Here is an 18,840-nt window from a genome sequence, read left to right on the forward strand (position 1 = left end):
AAGTTAATACTGATCTTTTATTAAAGAAAAGGTAAACAATAAACATATTTTATCAAAGGTGTAATTGTTACGAGGACGAGTCATGGTAGTACTGCGCACTTGTAATACACAAAGCTTTGCCTTCATAACGCTCACTTTTGATAGGATGGCTTGTAGTTTCAGAGCTTTGAAGAGCACACGGCATCGTCAGCAGGTTTCTCGGAACGCGAAGCCTCTGCAAACAGGCATTATATGCTAGCTCCTGAGCGCCTCTCGCCTCCTATAATTTCTCACATGCTGTATTGGTCAGCCAACCGCGGCCAAGTGCTCATGTTTACTGCTCTAGCACACCTTGCTGGTTTTGTTCGTAGCACTTCATTGTGCCTGCTGGCGCGTTGTCGCGTTCATCCTCGTTTAGCCCTTTTGAGATTCGTGTGCGTGAACATAAAGCGGTCGCAAGTAACGCGGTGGGGTTTTGGTATGTTTTCACCGCTAGATAGTACTTTACCGGTAGGGGGATGGTCAGCGAGATAATGGTACCAGTATTTGTAAGCGGCTAAAAAAAGATAAAGGGGCAACGACAATGATATTGAGCATGCAAATGCACACACTGTGGCGATAAACGAGAGGTATGAGACATAGGGACAAAATTCGGTGGTGCTCGCACTGGAGCTATTTCGAGCGGTTCTTTGTGGCTTTTGTATAACGAATTCTTCGGGGTATACTTGGCGCCCCACGGTAAAAATATTCACTATGTCTCAGAAAACTGCTGTTTATCACTTGGGTTATGTCGGAAATAATTAATTGCAGCCTGAAATTCACGAATCTCTTAGGATGGCGTTCGAGAACGTTTTCCTAGGACAAATGCCAAATACACTCTTTGGCAGCCAATTATGATTTGTCGGAGCGCGTTTACACTTATTTTCACTAATTACACCAAACCTTAAAATTGAGATACGCACACACTTTTATGTCACCATATTTAAGACTTTTGGCTGTGCCCAATAATTCTCGCAGGGTCATACTGTTGCCTCTGTACATTTCCTAGCTTCACACGGCATAATCGCCCTCCATCGTAAACGAGATGTATAATACACTGGTGATTCTATTCGTTCCTTAAGAGCACGATCACATTAAACGACATCAGACGAAAAAATATTGATCATGTTCTACTGAGCAATGTAGAACTGCACCTTAAAAGAACCCGCACACAACAGCAAAAGGCCAGAAGTAAACAAATAAAATAACTGGGGCCAAGATAGCGCAGTAGCAAAAAGAGTGTAGAAAAAAAACCAGGAAGATAGCGTAAGCCGGGTTTTGTCTAGATCGCAATGGTGTTTTGTTTTGTTGGCAAGATTTTTTTTTTCTGAAGGAATGCTTTTTCTCGCTTAAAGGATTTCATGAACAAAGTAGGTTTCTACAACACTATTAGACATTTTTTAATGCGAGTGCTGGAAATACGTACCACAGTGTTTCATAGTGTTTATTTTGCGGCTGCGAAGATGTTCTTTAAAATTACAATGAAAAGGACGAAGACGACGGCAATAACCACGGTATTGAGAGCAGGGCCGGCACAAGAAGATATGCGTTATGATGCACAACCAAATAGGCTGTTTAATGCCCTGAAACATGCACATGTCCAGCGTTGGTTTTTAAAATTGTCTCACCTCCTCTCCATGTAACTTACCTCGCGACAGTATATCAGCTTATTCTTCACTCTTTTAGGATATGCACATTCTAGCAAAGTAGAAACAGCAGCGGAGAGTTTTATTTCCGATCTCATTCTAACATTGATGTGGAATGTTACTGAAATATTGGAATTGTCCTGCTAGCGCGATGTGGGCCTCAATTTTGTAGCGGCGATTCTAAATTCCAGATAAGGGGCGGTGGAACTTGGCATGAAATACGGAGTCATGCGAAGCAACCCAAGCTTCAAAGACCTATCCGCGTAGGTATACTGTGCCAGAATATTGGGAAGTGTGTCACCCAGGATGTTGAGAAATGGGGTCGAGTTGGTTGTGGGAGCGACGAAAAGCGTTTAGTGTGGTTGCAATCACAGAGGTGCTCCCTCATCGCTCACGGTGCTTGGCCTATCCTCACTTCTTCCTTTATTGTTTCCGAAAGATTGCATTTTCTTGCGGTAGTGCCTTGGTCTGCTGGAAGCGAGACACCATTCGAGAGAGGCTGCATCCCATAAACGAGATTATTTCGTTTTCTACGAAATAATCTACCACAAGCGGGTCTGTGGCATTAAAATTCTACACTGTTCGTGAGCCCATTTATTAGCGAGGAATGTCATCACGCTCCGCTACGGATTTTAGATTTACTATTCTTAAAACGACAAGGTGGCATTGCAAATCGTTCGAACTAAGCGTTACGTTGCCGCTCAGATTTAAATGCAAGGTGTAGACATCACACTTACAAGACATAAAACTTGTTACACTTGTAATGCGTACCGCATTTTTTTTTATTTTTCGTAAGCAATAATGTTTTTCTGCTAGTGTAAATACGGTCATCCCAGAAGCGTACAAATTTGATTGAAAAATTCACTTTTCAATAATTCGCAATTTTCAAATATGGCACATTCTTCGGAGCTGACAAGAAAATACTTAAGACTAGGAGTGCTAACTGCCTGTAAAGGCAGCACATTGTATTGGGCGCTGCACTCCTAAGTACTTGTCATTGTCCTTTTCCGTCATTATCTCATCCAGCGCTGCTTCTGCGATGGGTGCCTTCATTAAAGCCGCTATTGTTATAGTGCCGTTTTCGGTACGCATGACGAAGACTGCATTTTTAAAATGCACCACAAAAATGGCAAGCTGCCAGCGCGTGCCTGAGTACTAAACCGACCTCTTCTCCAGGCGACTTACCATATGATAGGGCCATCGCGTGGGCGACGTTTTTGATAGGGGCACACCGATCGAAACTCTTCTCGTGTTTGAAAACTTAGCTGTGCGCTGTTTTTCGTCTTCTCCATATATCCTGTTCTGTCCTTTTCATCTTGATTCAATGACTTTCACAAAGACACAATGTAATTTTTGCAAACATGACACCAAGCGGCTACCAAAACAACGGCCAATAATAGAGGTGAACCAAATTCCGTGAACCTTCTGTACTCATTACTTCCGAGATTCTTCAGTTCGCTATTATCACATTTACACAAAAATGAAATTAGGAAAACGCTATATATGCGCAAGGGACACAAGATGCCCAGTTGCGAAATTAAGTCCAAGCGCGTAAGTGATATAGACGGCAAAGAAATTAAAGTCGCACAGGCGTTATAACTGGTCAGAAGCACAGAACATCCGACGGTAAGAAGCGGAATACCCAGCGGCCTTTTTTACATCAATGCGATGCACAAAAGTACGTGTCAGCCGATACTTTTTGTGCTTTCAAATTTGCAAAATGCAATGAGGCAACTACTGAACTTAATTTCGCGATCCTCGCCAAAAGTTCGAACCAGAACCCGGCGGTGAATCACACGCCACGACCGTCCGCTGCCGCCTCCTTGTACCTAAATGACCGCTGGGCGGCACAGTGCTGTGAAAATGCTGTCACCGGCCTCTAGCATAATGGCCAGCTCAGCTGATATCTTTGTTTCGATTCGGGTTCTCAAACGCATTGCAGAGCAAAATATTTCTCTAAAGGTTGATTGAAGATAGCTTCACAGTCACCCCGGACAAATTCAGTAATTCAGTAACCCTAGCACTATCCGCGAGTACCAGTCTCCTGAATTCCACATAAAGGAACATGCATAGACAAGAAATTTCTGGCATTACCGTATAGTCGTTGGAGGAATGGCAGGGGTTTTTGCATCCGGACGAATTTTGTGGCTAGAGATGCTTGCCTTCCCCCACACCTTGCAAAATACCTTCTTCCCGGAAACATGCCCTTTCCATTCTAAACAAGTGATATAATAAACCTACTGTACAACATAAACATTGATGTATTAATAAAAACGCTCCGTCTTGTTCAGTTCAGTTCAGTCGTTCAGTCGTGTCCGACTCTTCGTGACCCTATGGACCATATCACGCCACGCTTTCCGGTCTCTCACTATCTTCCTAACATCACATAACTTCATCTGCAGCGCCTCGAGGATGTCATGTAACCATCGCGTTCGCTGCCTCCCGCTTTTCAACGTAATGTACAATTTCTAAGCGAGAAATTCTATCGAACGTGACGCTAGGATCTAGCCTTAACAACCGTTAGAGATAAAAACCCCGTTCTTGAAAAACCCCACTGCAACGTTTTGATTAAAATCTCAGCCACATGGCTCTGGCAAGTAGTTGTGTCACGTCTCTGTCACAGGTTATGTCACGTCATGCGACCACATGGCATGGCCGAGCTGGCAGTAGCCGCCAACTCGAGTAGCTTCTTTTTGCTAGGAAGGGTAAGATGGAAATCGATCTCTTGATGACCCTTCAATAACGTATGAGACCGGCTATACCCAGGACCGCAGACACATATTTCAACTTTGTAAGGCTGGCTTGATTTCGATACTCTTTCCCGTATGTTTGTGGGAAAAAAGGCCCAAATTAAGGCACAAAGTAATATTAGTCAATAGGTGAGTGGTAACGGGAATCTATGCGTAACGAATATGCATAAGGAGCTTCCGTAGCTATGTAGTATCAAGTTTGCCTCACATCTTTAAACACGCCTCTTAGGTATCCTGCACATTTTTAATGCAGCATTCAATTATGAGGAAGGAATAGTTCGACACAGTAGACTTGAGGAGTCCCACAAGTGTTCAGTCACATCCAGTCGCCTACGCGGCTCCATAACGTTCATTTTTCGAGGATATCTGTATATTGCACGTGCGTGTACGGCAAACTTCCTATGAATTTTGCATCTTCTTAGTCTGCTTTATCGCGCGTCTATGTTTGCCTCCGACGTTATTGGGGCACTCCATAGTATGTCCCTATGTTGCGCGCCTTAGAGTCACTAAATAACGCTACAGATAATTACATTTTATTTTTCACAGCCATGAGGCGCTTTTTATTTATTATTATTATTATTATTATTATTATTATTATTATTATTATTATTATTATTATTATTATTATTATTATTATTATTATTATTATTATTATTATTATTATTATTATTATTATTATTATTATTTTTGTGACGGCTGTACGTGAGACAAAACCATAGTAAAAATATTCGCTGTGGTCTGTTTTATCATTCATTATTTTTACTGTTTACAACATTACATCTTTATTCATTCCCTTCTACATATATGAATTACATGTACCATTATCTTTCTTCGTGTTGGCTACACATATCAGGCACGTTTGGCTTCTGTGTGGTTTAAGTATAGAAAAACAGGGTTCACTTTTGCACGACAGTTGGCACAACTTATCATTTTCTGATTCGTAGACACTTTGCGCTGCTGTGCATTTTGTCTTGAACCCTTTATTGTTGGACTATTTGTTCTGCTTGTATGGCTGATTTTTAGTTCAGGATTCTTGTGGTCTGTCGCACAAGCTGCACTAAAACCATTCACATATCGGAGCGCAAAACGAAACTGTACAACACTATAAATTGCATGCAGTGACCAGAGAGGACCCAACTACTGGAAGCCATTATACCTTTTTTAAAAAAACAACAATGATGTGTTGCTTGTGGAATAATAATATAGCTTTTGAGTACACAAGAGCACATGCTCCAAACAATATTCAACACCATAGCCTTACTGAGCTGACATGAAAAAAATACTCTGTTTATTTCCGTTGTGTTATTCCACAATGCTAAATGAAGGCCCTAATACTCTATCCTTATCAGCAATTGCCTCATGCGTGAGACGGGGGTAGAAAACATTGGACAGTAATAATTGCTGTTTAGAGAAATTGTTTCCTTCTACAGGATCAACCTCCCGATCTCAAACCGAGGATGCTTACGCACGTGTTGAGGTAAGCGAGCTCTTTTTGGTTTCTAGACAGTTATATTTTTTTATGTTTGTTTTTGAATATGTAAAGTAAGTCCGACTTTTTGATATGCCATATTGTTATGAGTTCATTCAATAATCAAGAGTTCGTCAATATGCCTTCATTTATTGCCAAGTCTGCATCTGCTGAATCAAATGTAAAAGCTTACACCAATAAAAAGTGAATCCCCCGTAGGCACATTACCTAGCATCAGTGCACTACAAGCTCCTCTTTAAAGTGTAGCTTAAGGAAAGTAAATCTCGCTTGCGTTATTATTACAAGAACACTTGCCCTGTCGTAAGTCTTGCGAGAACCGGCAGCTGCCAAGGTAACGACACCGTTAAAGTTGGAAATGAAGTATTTTCCATACCTATAGGGGTCATGGGAAACGCTTAAATCGGCCATTGCCTCTAATAGAGTTGATTTCAGCTCAAATGAACTATATAGCGCAAGCATCTCGAGATAGGTAGCTACAGGCCATATTCTTGCGTTATAAAATGTAGGTGCGCAAGCCGTCCCGAACTGACAGGACTGGCCATGAACTAGACTTATTTTATTGTATATCTTACGTGATGTAAGAAATATGCACAGTGTACTGAGGGAGGAGGCAATAAATGCATGGTTCGAGCAACCACAACATTGTTCTCGCAGATTTGATGGCTGTACTTGCGAATGTGAGGGACAACTCGAAATAGTTAAGCCTATATCAGGGCCAACTGCGAGGTTATCAAGCGCTGCCTTTGAGACTGACATTAAAAATTTTGGATACCCTTGTATATATTCTGAATATAAGATCAGTTCAGTTCAGTCATTCAGTCATGTCCGACTCTTCGTGACCCTATGGAGCATGTCACGCCACGCTTTCCGGTCTCTCACTATCTTCCTAACATCACATAACTTCATCTGCAGTGCCTCAAAGATGCCATCTAACCATCGCGTTCGCTGCCTACCCCTTCTCCGGCGACCCTCAACCTTTCCCAACATCAAATCTTTCTCCAGCGACTGCTTTCTTCTCATCAGATGACCAAAGTAGTTGAGCTTTAACTTTAGAATTTGACCCTCCAATGAGCAGTCAGGGTTTATGGTCGACAATATCGACTGATTTGATCTTCTGGCAGTCCAAGGAACTCTCAAGAGTCTTCGCCAGCACCACAATTGAAACGCGTCAATCCTTCGGCGGTCAGCCTTTTTCACAGTCCAACTCTCGCATCCATACATCATAACTGGAAAGACCATAGCACGAGTTATACGGATCTTGGCTGGCAGACTAATGTCTCTCCTCTTTACTAGGCGGTCAAGGCTAACCATTTCTCTCTTTCCCAGAAGCAGGCGTCTCCTAATTTCATGGCTGCAGTCTCCTTCCGGAGTAATATTGGAGCCCAAGAACAGAAAAGACGCCATGATCTTTCTATTTTTAATGTTCAGTTTAAGCCCAAACTTCTCACTCTCTTCTTGTACGCGCATCAGAAGTCTCTTGAGTTCCACTTCACTTTCTGCCATTAAAGTGGTATCATCCGCATATCTAAGGTTGTTGATACGTTTTCCAGCAATCTTCACTCCAGCTGAAGACTCGTTCAGACCGGCCTTCCTCATGATGCACTCTGCATATAGGTTAAATAGGCAGGGCGACAGTATGCAGCCTTGCCTCACTCCTCTCTCGATCGGAAAGTAATCAGTAAGACCATGCCCAATTCTGATTGTGGCCTCTTGCCCTTCATACAGGTTCCTGAGGAGACAGATGAGGTGAATTGGAACTACCATCTCAGGAGAGCTTGCCACAATCTGCTGTGATCTACGCAGTCAAACGTTTTCGCATAATCAATTAAGCAGAAGTAGATGGGTTTCTGGAACTTTCTTGCTTTTTCCATGATCCAATGAAAGTTGGCAATTTGGTCTCTAGTTCCTCTGCCCTTGCGAAACCCAGCTTGCACGTCCGGAAGCTCCCGATCCACATAGTGCTGCAGCCTACCTAGGAGGATCATCACATCACCTTGCTAGCATGCGAAATAAGCGCGATCGTGCGGTAGTTGGAACAATCTTTGGCACTGCCTTTCTTTAGAATGGGGATGTAAACTGACCTCCTCCAATCCTGTGGCCACTGCAGGGTTGTCCAAATCTTCTGACATAATGTGTGCAGAATGTTAACAGCGTCATGGTTCAGGTTTTGAAGCAACTCAGCTGGAATGTCATCAATTCCGCTAGCTTTGTTCTTAGCAAGGCTGGCAAAGGCTCATTCAACTTCACTCTTGAGGATGCCCGGCTCGATATCAGTAATCACAACCGTCTTATGTTGGGTTTGCACATTTGGGTCCTTCTTGTACAGTTCGTCTGTGTCTTCCTGCCACCTCTTCTTTATCTCTGAGGCTTCAGTGAGGTCCTTGCCTCGTTTGTCCTTTATCACGCCCAGCTTAGCACAGAAGCTTTCTTTGATATCTTTGATTGTCTTATACAGAGCTCTTGTGTTCCTTAATTGGCTGTTGTCCTCAACTGCTTGGCGCTGTATGTTCAGGAAGGCATTCTTATCTCTCCTTGCTGTTTTCTGAAAATCCGCATTGAGAACCTTGTATCTTTCTCTTTCCCCCATACCTTTTGCCATCCTCCTTTCTTCAGCTATTTGCAAAGCCTCTTCAGATAACCAGTTTGCTCTCTTGCATTTCTTTTGCTTTGGAACTACCTTAGTAGCAACTTCTTGTATTATATCACGAACATCAGTCCACATCTCTTCGGGCTCTCTGTCTTCTAGATCTAATTCTTGAAATCGATTCCTCACTTCCACAGCATATTCTAATGGCATTTCAACAAGATCATACATGAAAGGTCTTATAGTTTTCTGCGTTTTCCTCAATCGAAGCTTAATTTTGGCAACAAGAAGCTGATGATCGGTGCCACAATCGGCCCCAGGCCTTGTTTTTACTGCTTGTATAGCGCTTATCAATCTCTGCCGGCAAAGAATATAATCGATCTGATTCCTGTACAGACCGTCCGGGTGAAGTCCATATGTACAGGCGCCTTCTGTGCTGTTGAAAATGAGTATTCGCTATGGTCAGGTTGTTTTCCTGACAAAATTCTACTAGGCTCTGCCCAGCTTCATTTGGCTCGCCAAGACCGCACTTACCTATAATTCCGGATATTTCTTCACTCCCGACCTTAGCATTCCAGTCTCCTATGAGAAAAACGACGTCTGATGATGGGGTGCGGTCTAAAAGGCATTGTAGGTCCGCATAAAATCTCTCAACGTCAGCTTCTTCTGCAGTAGTGGTCGGTGCATAGACTTGGATAACTGTTATGTTGAAAGGGGGACCTTGGATCCGAAGTGAAATCATTCGGTCGTTTTTGGGGTTGTACCCTAGCACTGCTTTGCCCATTCTTCTGTTTACTATGAGAGCGACCCCATTCCTTCTCTTGGATTCGTGCCCACAATAAAAGACATAATGGTCGCCGGAGTTAAATTCTCCCATTCCGGTCCACTTGAGCCCGCTGATACCCAAGATATCATTGTTGAATCTGTCCATTTCTTGCTTGACAACATCCAGTCTACCTTGCGTCATAGATCTTACATTCCATGTTGCTATGTGATATATCTCCTTGCAACATCGGACTTTCCGGTCGCTTGCCGACACATCCACAATTGAGCGTCCTTTTGGCTTTAGCCTAGCCGCTTCATTCGTCCTGGAGCTACTAGGAATCGCCCTTTGGCCATCCCCAGTAACAACCTGGGGGACTCATCTTCCGGCGCCATATCATTCATGGTATTGTGACTGGCTATAGGGTTTTCTTGGCAGGAAATACTGGAGTACCTCAGATCAGGCGAGACAACCCGCTGAATTTAAGCATATCACTAAGCGGAGTAAAAGAAACCAACAGGGATTCCCTGAGTAGCTGCGAGCGAAACGGGACCTAGCCCAGCACCGAATCCCTCGTCCTTGCAGGCGGTCGGGAAATGTGGTGTATGGGAGGCAACGTTCCCGGGAGTTTGCGAAGGGGCAAGTCCCCCTGACAGGGGCTTGTCCCAGAGTGGGTGCCAGGCCCGTCTCCGCCGTTTCGCGCCCGGGACGAAGCCTCCCGTGAGTCGGGTTGCTTGAGAGTGCAGCCCTAAGTGGGTGGTAAACTCCATCTAAGGCTAAATACGACCGAGAGACCGATAGTCAACAAGTATTGTGAGGGAAAGTTGAAAAGTACTTTGAAGAGAGAGTTCAAGAGTACGTGAAACCGTTTAGAGTGAAACGGGTAGGCCCTCGAAGCTCGAAAGCGGTGGGATTCATTCTCCGGACGACTGACGAGCTGGCGGCGTCGGGTAAACGGCTCCTTTCGGGGGGCTGTTCCGGCTGCCATTGCGCGGACGCGGTCTCCGGGGTGCGCACTTCCCACCGCCGGTAGAACGCCGCGACGGACACGGGTACATGGGAAAAGTACGACTCTGAGTCCGGCTGTGGAGGTGACCTGCCCGTCCCCTCGGAGACGGTTCGCGGGAGTTATACCTTGCCGTACACGAAGAGTTCGTCACCCCGTCCAGGCCCCATGGGCTTCTCTCGGCTGTCGGGAGGCCCGAACGATTACGCCCTCTGGAATATAAGATACCTGTAGAATATTCTTAACAGAAGCTGTTAGTGTATATGAAGTTTTTGTACCGTCTAGAAAGATATCATCTAGGAGCGCTTGAGGCAAACCATGGTTTAACGCTCAGTTACGTGCCCTAATTCGAAAACTGCGCCATCGCATCGAAGATACAAGGAATTTAATTAGCCGGCGTTTCTGACCCTAATGAAAGCAACAAAAAATAAAATGAAACAAAAGTCAAACATTGAAAAGGACTTTACATTTGATGTTTCGGCGATATACTTGTCACGGAGAAATACATTTCGGAGGTATGTGAAACGCAATGAGAAGGAAAACAACCCGGTGCAGGCTTTGAAAATGGTGCGGCGGTCGTTCAGCACAACGAGGTGAAAGCCAAACCCTTTAAAAGATATTTCCCATTTGTGTCCTCCCGTTTAATGTGCGGTTTCTGTTACACTGCCCGGGTAATTTACCGCATTACGTAAGTCAGTGTTTTTGTTACTGCGGTCCGTAAATTATTAAAGAATGTGAATCAAACAAGGTATGTTGTCTTGATGACAGTCCTGCAGCCACTGTAAAATATTGCGCGGATAAACTGTGCTTTCGCTTCACACGATTGCTTCAAAATAGCAGATAATGAGGCCGTCTTGCCACGTGCTACAACTTAGCATAGAATGTTCCCATTTATAAGACCGATATGAGAAACCCCGTTCAGAACGAGAGACTGGTTTCCTTGTCTAGTATCCCATACAGAATAATATAGCAAATAATATGCAGCTGCGTCATGAATAAAGAACACAAGAATAATCTCCTAAGTTCAGCCAACATGGTTTCAGGCAATGGTTATCATGTACTACACAGCAGGTAGAATGCAATCCTGATTTATGCTTGGCAATTGATAAGCAACTATCTGTTGTCTACGTTTTTGTTAGGTCTCCGCAAAACATTTGATGTAGTTTAGCATGCTTACGAAATTAGAAGCTTGTAAGCTGGATTATAAAATAATTAACGGATTGCCGCATATTTGCCATTAGGGAGACAGGCTGTCTTTCTGAGCGTGTTTCCCCCCAATAGGCTGTCTATTCTCTCCACGTTTGGTTGTTGGTAGCTACTGATAATACTCTATCCGGTACATGGAGTTTATGTAGAGTGTTTTTGATTGGTTTTGTTGTTTATAGTGTAACAAGAGGCACTTCTTATTCTCTAGTCTTGAAACATGATTTAGACAGCACAAAAGGCTGGGTTGCGTTTCGAGACATGACATTAAGTATGACAAAACTGTTCACGTCACCTTTCAAAGAAAAACGTAATATCCATACTAAAGGTATACAATGCATGGCATTACTTTGATCACGAGCAATAATTCAAATTGTAAGGAAGAAGATGATACAGCGACGACACTAACGAAAATAAAGACACCGATCAGCTGGCGCGCGTACGGAGAGCTAGGACTGTCTTGTTCAAACGAGATTGTGCTTCACTCTACGATCGTCTGGTGTCATCGGTCGCCGTCTCCAGTCCTCCGAATAACCCCAAATAAATCCCTCTTCAAAATATATATATGAGTCTTTCTTCCACCTGATTTACGATGAAGCAAGAATGTTAAGTACATTATGAATAAGGTACCATCAATTTGGTTTCGTGAGTAGGTATTTACGTACTCTATCCAGTAACATAAAAATAATAGATATCTTTGTAATGAGTGACCAATAGTTGAATATAGATATATTGTTTTGGATAAGCGCACATCTGAGCTTATAAGCAAATAAGACAAGCCTAAACCACACTTTTTTTGGCTGTCTTGCACTCCATTAGAAATTAGAAACAGCTCAGCACGATAGCAGCATAAAAATACGTTTATTTGACATCCGAATTGAAGAAAAATATACATGCAATCAAGCATACAAACAAAAAAGGTATAACAAAGTAGAGGCTATATGTGCATTCAATCGGGTGCGGATGAAAAACGAAAGCGACCGCAAATTTTGTTTTGTAACTGTACTATAAACATCATTTATACTCGACACGAGATAGCTTTAAAGAAAGAAAAAAGGAGTGGACGATAATGCGCACACAACAAATATTCAAGAGGCAATCAGCATTTACACTATGCAAAGTGTAGTACTCCATGAGTAGAAGCACCACTCGGCTTCCGTAAACGGATACGAATGGTGCTGACCAGCGTCGCAAGAAAGTACTTCAACGCCAACTGCAAGTTCTTCTAAAAACTCCCACAGAATGAGGCGCAGTTTTCTGAGTAGCTGAAAACTTGGTAGCTGTCATCTTCCGCTCACTTCGGCCAGGCTACGCCGCTTCCATTGCACAAACATTGCAGTGGCAATGAAAAAGCGCTCATAAATTAAAAAATAAGCGAACTCCGCTGGCTCGGGCGAACACTGAACATTTTGTAGATGAGGCTCCACAGGGTTGGCTCCACGACGCAGTCCTCGTGAGCACGCCGCTACACCTCAACTGCATCGCAGTTAGATTAGCGTGAGTTAGGCACGAAGCCCGATTTTTCGCGGCGCTTCCTTGTCGGGAGAGCTTGCAATCGGCAATGCCACTCAAAATCCAGAGCTTCTTGCGGCAGTGGGATGACCGCGAATGTTTTCCATCGTGAGATGCCTTTGATGCCTAGTCTGGATAGAGGTATATGACAGCTACAGCTGGGCTAATTCGGATCTATGTACTTTCTTTGATATATGCTTCTGGAAAGTGGCTAGTCCACAACCAGAAATATCCCGTTGACAGTTTGTAGATAAGTATGAGCCGCTTGTCTTGTGGCCCCATGTGTCGAACAGAACAGAGCTTCTCATGCACAGCCAGTGTAGGACTAGGGACTGACCCCCAAACCCCGCAGTGGCCAACACGTCCACCAGTGTCTTGGTGGCAAGGACCAAGACCGCATGCTCATGCATTCCCCCCCCCCCCCCTTGTCGCGTTCCGCTCCCAAGAATTGGCGAGATACCGGAGCCGGCTTCCCGCTCAAAAGTAGCTGATCTGCAAGCGAGTTGAGCCTGCCAGCCATGCGGCGGGCATCGAAGCCACGCATGCTACGAAGCAAGCGTACACCGCACAAGTATGAAAGAACACCACTTATGATGCTGAGTGAAAGGACCAGGTCCGCGATCAATTGCACTGAACGCTGCGTGCACGAGACGGTATCTTCAACTGGTCTCGGCGACACGCCTGGGGGCTCGCAAACGACGCCAACCACACGCACGCCATCAACACATTGCGCACTACCATGTAACGGGCCTCGGAACAAGCCGCAGCTTTTAACTTGGAACTACGCTGTGTTGAGCTGTAACCCCGAGAGATATGCGTATTCAGAAAACGCCCGAAGGGAAGACGGAATGCTGTTTACGTCTGGTATGAACAACGAAATGTCGACCCCGTATGCGGAGACGGAACCACTTGCCTGCCCCTTCAGAGGAAAGACTCAAATGGAGGGGTGGTCCTCTACTGCGCAAACAATTAAGATGGTCAAGCAAAGGATAAAGAGGCAGGTGAAAACAAGGCCTCAATGCCGCAGTGCTCGCATCTCGTCCAGCTTTCCACTGAGCGCTCCGTTCACCCTCAGTTCACAGGACAGACCACAAAACAATGTGGCTATAATGGTAAAGAATCCGTTCGGAAAGCCCAAACGTGACAGGATTGTCCTATGGTAGTTATGCTCGACTTTGGCAAAGGATTGCTTTGGTCTAGGGATATGAAGGCCCCGCTCAACTCCTTGGTCTGCGTGTAAGACAGAAGGTTTCAGGTCAGAGCGAACGAAGACAGGATAGTTCTGCCGATGACATAGGAGCTCAGAGCGAACTGGCTACTTCCCTAGACACGGCTTCAGGCGATCGGTTAGTATGGAGGCGACCAACTTATAATCTTTGTTAAGTAACGTGATCGGCCTACACGAGCTTAGGTCTGAGAGGATATTTCCTTGCTTGTGAAGCAAGATAAGATGTCAAGATGAAAAGGTAGATGGCTTCGGTCTGTCAAGCAGCACTTAGTTTACTAGCCACTTCACTTGGTCCACGAGAATACAAAAAAAGGCAGAGTAGAATCCGGCCAGGATTCCATCTCGATCCGGGCCGAGGATACATTTACCCCAGCGAGTACTACCTGCACCTCTTCTTTAGTGACTGCGTCACATAGCGCTTTCTGGTTTATTTCAGGAGAAGTGGACGCGCAGCACGGCTTCTTCACCTTGCTTCGGACATTTGCCGCTCGGTTACTTGTTCGGAAGAAAACAGCGCGATGCGAAATCTAACACTAAATCTCTCTAAATGTTGGATGGGGCATCGGAGTACCGTCCGTCTGGCGACACAACACTCTCCACTCGTGAAAACCTTATGTTTTCATTTCCACCCTCTCGTGCTCTAAGAAACTCGTCGGGTGTTATGTAAGACGATCTCCACGTGGCGGACGGATTGGAAGAGCCCTACGCTAGGATTCTGTAATATCTCAAGCACAGCATTGCGAGGTGCTCGCTCGTGAAGAGCCTCTGCGTTCCTCTGGCCTCAGTTATGCGAAATTTGGCGTGTAATGTCAATGATTTCTCCCATTATCTTAGTGCGTCTTGCCTTCCGTTCTCGCAGAAGGAATTCCCGCAGTTGGCCTTCAAATCATCACACCCGTCGAAGTACAGGTGGTCGACTGTCGGGAGTGTTGTCGCCAGTGTCTGGCGGATGGAGGCCAGACTAACCTCATCTAGGAATAGTGCAGGATCCATGCTTCACCTACTCTGGTTTGCTGACCACCCGGGAGAGGCGTTCAAGCGCACCGACACGGGTGCGTGAACGCTGATGTTCCCAATCTCGGCAGTAGGTTAAGACCCTCGCAAGCGCTGAGGCGTGGTGTGAGGGCGGATGGCGTGTAAACTGAGTGGAGACGGCTAGCAGAGGATCCGCGCTACCACATAGCCAAGAAAGCGTCATCAATAACTGTTTACAGGCGTCAGTGACTCTAAGCCGCTCTACTAGGCACGTGTGTTCTCGGACCTGGTCTGAAAATTCCTTGGCTTGGGCCACGAACGTCTGGCCATGAATCAAACCCACAGTAGAAATGCCGACGGGTGCACACTACAGTTGTGTAATAGTTACCACCAATTTCTTTAAAAATGTTTTTGCTGCGTTTAGCTGGTGCTTGCACTTTAGTAAAGCGCGTCTCAGGACTTTCTAGGAATGTAAGTATGGCATGCAAATCAAGACCATACATTGTTCTACACGCGTTTGACAGGAACACAACGGCAACGCCGCACGATTGGCAGATGGCAAGGAAGAAAAAAGCTTCCACTTGAAACCGAGTACGAAAATACACTTCCGCCAAGGTGCGCAAATTTCATTCTTGCAAAAAAGTATGTACGCGTCAATTGAGGGAGCAAGGTGCAACACTTCTCGCTGCTAAACGGGGTTCCTAAAATATTTCACATTGTAGGGAATGAAATGATTGACATTGTAAGAAAAAACTACCACTAACAAGTGCACAAACACAAGAACAAAAATACATTTCACCCACCCACAAGTCGTGCAGCGTTGAGGAATAGGTGATTCAGACGACAATTATGGAAGACCTGAAGGCGTGGATGGTCTCTAGGATGAGGACTTCAAGGGAGAGGGCGCAAGGCAAGCAGATTAGGCGTCGATGCCCGGATGGTGGACTAGCGGCGCATGAAGAGGATGGCGCAGTCTTCTCACTCGTTCCTTTAGCAACCATGCCCGTTCCGGTTGAGGCACGTGTGAAGGTGACAGATTCTGAAGGTACACATCTACACGTTCACCTATGCACCAGTGCCCAACACCGATCGCTCTGCGCTGGTACATTATCACGTCTATTTTTGCCAAAGGGGCATCGGCTCCTGCTGTCGACACTGGGAGCCAGCCGTTAACAGCGTGAGCCAGGCGTGCACCGCTGAAGCAGTCATCAATATAGAAGGCGATGGCTAGAGGATTTGGACAGCTGAGGCGGCCGGTTAGGTGCTTGGCACACAATGGGCGCTCGAGAGACCAGACTTTGCGTCTTAGGGGCACTGGTGCTCGTTAAAAGGAGTGACTCAGAAATGGCGCCTGGTAGCACAGCGCCCGCCTTTCGTAGTCCGCTACCTGATTAATTAAGTTGATAAGGCGAGGGCCCTTCTCCGGGAAAGTCTCGGGGGCCGATGATTCCGTCTCTGTGTCGGTTTGCTGCCGCTGCACTAGCGTTGGCTGGAATTGTAGTAAATCCCTGGAGATCTCCTTTGGAGGAGGACCTCTGCGCTTCATCCGTCTCGGGGAACACAAGTAATACGATCTAATTTGACGCGTTAAAGATGGTAGTGGCCGACGCCGCTTCATCCCCCTCTTTCTGGTGCGGAAACGGTGATATCTTGTATTATGAGGCAACTCCTTGTTCGAGGCCGCCAGAGCCACCAGTTAAGAACGCGGTGCAACATTGTCCGACCTCGCGTGGTTTCTGCTGCAGCGCTTGCAGGCCACATGACAGGATCCGTTTTCATGGCCGTAAGCGACGCAACGGCCGCACAGCGTGGCTGTGCAGGTGGCGCCTATCTGACTTCAGTGTCACAGCGGGAGCATACTCTCTTCATTCTATGGTATTCTAAAGCATGGAGCGACGCACCATGATAGATATGAATTTCGGTTATCCGCACGGCATATCCATCTTCACCAAGCGGGCTCCGCTGCGTCTTGGCTCTTCGACTTCAACACAGTTTCAGTGACAGCTTGAGCTTTACCTTAGGGGCTGAAGGCGTTTTAGGGCTTGTTGTCACTAACGCACGGTGGAAGAAGCAGTACCGCAACAACAACTACTGGCTGCAAGTATTGCATCTCTGCGACAGAGACGATCCCCTCGATGGCGTTGATGACGCTGTCCGCCGCAACGGGTATCGGCAACTTGAACTGAAAGTACATGGCATCCGTGAGGCGTTGCGCTGGTAGTGGCAGCTCCATGACCAGGGTCGCCCTTGTGAACACTCAACAAACCTGACACCATGACAGGGACAGCGGGACCTCCAGGGAGGCTGGGCGCTGGATTCGGGGGCCCGGAACCGAAACCACGGAATAATCCGATGGGTCGACGGGCAGCGTCACAGCAAAACCATGCTTAGCGGTCATCGAATTACGAATTGCCGCAGAATTGGTCACCGCGCAATTTACAGTGGGCAAAGAACTATCTAGATAAACAGCCGAAGGAACCTGGAAGTCTGAAAAATTACGGAAACAGTTGCGCTTCGTTAGAATCAAACAGTAAAAATCCCTGTGCATTTAGCGCTATAATGTGATTACACTATGTCTCGTGACAAAGAGTATGAACAAGGTCGCTCTATGCGCTACAATCACAGTGGTAAGGCCGAATTCTGGAGTATTTTGTAAAACACATGCAATAAAATATTTAATGGCTCTTGGCATAAAGGTCAGGAAATTTGCTTAGCGGTAAAACCTTTCGCTGCTCTTTTTTGTTACAAGTGTCCGAGACTGGAACAGTTTCCTATTAAGTACTGTGCATAATCTATCCAATAATGTTTTTTTAGAATACTTTGATTTATAATATCGAGCCATATTTAACGTGCATAACCCTTTTGCTGTAATGCTCTATGGGGCGATGCCGTATACAATAAACATTCAATACTTTCTCTGTTTTTTGTAAAATCTGTTCACAAATGTGTCGTCATGACTCAAGATAAAGCATTGCAAGGATTAGTAGTATTATTTGAAGGACGTAGAAATGTCAGCAATGCATTCAAAGATTTAGGGCACTTCCCTATGCTGCTTGTATCTAGAATTGGTTTCATGGCCAGAAACGAGTATCAGCGTCCACCCCGCCCAACTCAATGAAATATGCAGGTACTGTTTGTTTGCAAAGCCCTAGATAACTAACACAATATCCCTATTATTATCACTCGAATGAAAACATAGAAAACGCAGGTGTTCGTTTACATGCGAAAATGACTGCAACAAATGCAAATTCTAATTTTCTTAATAGTCTCGGGAAGACGGAGCAGCAGAGCTTTCTACGTTGGCAACTGTGGAACAAGGTAATGTTCGTCCTTTCGACATATATATTTGGATTCAAATCAAATCAAATAAAATTTTATTTCACATGCATACTTGATGCAGGGGGTGCAGACAAAAAGCATACAAACAATCGGATTGACAAGGATCTCTACTCTTTTCCAAGATTACTCACCAAGTAATGAAACACAAGTATTAACAGTAGCAATAAAACACGGTTGCGCACGCGTTACACAATAGCAAGAGGTTTTCCTAGTTATTCACAATGCAGATTAAACCAAGCATTTTATTACATGGACAATAATATTATTTGCACAAACTCACATAAACTGAGAGAAGACATCAGAGACCAAGTGAATTTAACAAGGGAT

General features: G+C 45.2%; 1 pseudogene; it reads right to left on the minus strand.

Moving 5' to 3' along the window:
* Window positions 1-9,708: 9,708 nt before the first annotated feature.
* Window positions 9,709-17,407, minus strand: LOC146182798 (uncharacterized; annotated as a pseudogene).
* Between the last annotated feature and the right edge of the window lie 1,433 nt (window positions 17,408-18,840).

The sequence above is a fragment of the Amblyomma maculatum genome, chromosome 7, assembly GCF_055883805.1.
Source record: "Amblyomma maculatum isolate TAMU_Amacu chromosome 7, ASM5588380v1, whole genome shotgun sequence".
In the NCBI taxonomy this organism is placed as follows: domain Eukaryota; kingdom Metazoa; phylum Arthropoda; class Arachnida; order Ixodida; family Ixodidae; genus Amblyomma; species Amblyomma maculatum.